The following is a 2,100-nucleotide window of genomic DNA, read 5'->3' as shown; positions in this document are numbered from 1 at the left end:
AATGGAAATAAGATATAGAAAAATGAGGCATATTTAAAAATGTTTAAGAATTCAAAGTAAATTTAGTCTGTATCTCAAAGAAGAGAATCAGTTCTTAATATTGTAATACTTATGTAATCTAATACACCAAAACAATATGTGCTAGCCTATAGATTTGATGAACAGTAAGTAAAATAAAAATAAATCATATTTAATCATAACATAGCGTAGCAATCAGAAAACAATAATATGCAGGAGTGCTCAGGGTAGACCAAAAGAAGTAAAAAGAAAGCCACATGATTGTCAAAGCAGTAAAAGTCTCAGCTAACTTCACAAAGGGAATGTGGTTGGAAAAAAAGAAAATGTAGTGATTTTTAAAATTCCCCAATGAAATAACTTTAGTGTATGGGCTTAAACCTGATAAAAACCTCCTCAAAAATGACATTGGGGCCCGGCACGGTGGCACAGTGGTTAAGGTCCTAGATTTGCACGCCCTGGATCCCATATGGGCACCGGTTCTAATCCCGGCAGCCCCGCTTCCTATCCAGCTCCCTGCCTGTGGCCCGGGAAAGCAGTGGAGGACGGCCCAAAGCTTTGGGAACCTGCACCCGTGTGGGAGACCCAGAAGAGGTTCCTGGCTTCGGATTGGCATAGCACTGGCCATTGTGCTCACTTGGGGAGTGAATCATCGGATGGAAGATCTTCCTCTCTGTCTCTCCTCTCTGTATATCCGCCTTTCCAATAAAAATAAAATAAATCTTTAAAAAAGAAAATGACATTGTAACAAAGTATTTTCCATAAAAAATATTTTCTGACAAGCATCTATGCATTAAAATATTTCCTTATCATTGTAACTAATCTGCTACACGGATGTCCCGGCTGAAACATCAGGAGTTTGGGAGAGCCATTCCTGCTTACAATATGCATCTTAATTCACAGTTAAAAAAAAAATGATCTTATGCGTCTTCTATAGCTCTTGCTTGTTTTGGTTTTGGCCCCTAAGTACAACTCTGCATTTGAAGCCTTCCTGGAATATTCTGTGAATGCCAAATTCAAGAGAGCATCCATTTATAACCTGTTTTCAAATTCTGCATATTTCAGTCCTCCTCCTTTTCCAAAATCCTGTGTTTTTGTCTAATATTAGACACATAAAAAACTAAATAGTGAACAATTAGTTCCATATGTAGAAAATAATTACAAATAAGTAACACTTCTCCAGAATGGATAAAAGGGAAACAAGAAAATAAACAAGAGAATAAAACACAGAAGTCATTATAAAAGTCGGCAAGGAATTATTGCTAGTGCGTTTATCATACGATTCCAATGTGAGTACTAATCGATACCCTAGTCACAAAAACTGTTTTTTCAGTGATGAGGATTGTGAGTTTATGTATAATCAATGAATCAGAATCTCCTAAGATGCTATTCCAATAGAGGGGGATATGTCTATGTCTGTACCAGATAATACGTGAAATTTGTGCACAGGACTTTTCAAAACACTACCAATTCAGTGATAGCTCTTGATGGTAGAATGGATTAAGTGTCTATCAGGATTACACCGGTTTGCTAAATGTATTTATTTACTCAAGATATTACTATAACAATTAGATAAATATATATCTAAACTTTATAGATATTAAGCAAAATAATTGAACCATGATTAAAGTCCATAATAAATCATTTAAATGATAGTTGTTTTTATAATAAACTGAACAGTCATTTGGCACATCAATTAAGACACCATTGGTGTCCTTGCAGCCAGTATCACAGTGCTTCTTTTCTAACCCTGGCTTTACCTACAATACTTGCTGCTTTTGTGTATGTTGAGACACAGAGAATGATGTCTAACATAAGCGGGTACCTACAGCCTGTGTGGAAGACCCAGATTGAGACTGCAACTCTTCGAGTAGGCTTGGCTTAGTCTATTGGATATTATGGGTGTCTGAGGAGCAAAGAAACAGCTGGGAGAGACTCTTTTGTTTTCCTGTGTTTACCTGCCTTTCAAATAAATGAATAAAAAAGTGTGTGCGCGCACACACACACACACACAGCTTTGAGATTTTATAGAAACAGAATTGAAGAGAAGTAAGCCATTTCTGGTCCTACATGCAGCTGTCTCAC

The sequence above is a fragment of the Ochotona curzoniae genome, unplaced genomic scaffold, assembly GCF_017591425.1.
Source record: "Ochotona curzoniae isolate NIBS_2020 unplaced genomic scaffold, NIBS_Ocur_1.0 scaffold_4506, whole genome shotgun sequence".
Taxonomy (NCBI): domain Eukaryota; kingdom Metazoa; phylum Chordata; class Mammalia; order Lagomorpha; family Ochotonidae; genus Ochotona; species Ochotona curzoniae.
The sequence above is the reverse complement of the archived record's forward strand: the minus strand, read 5'-3'. Positions refer to the sequence as shown.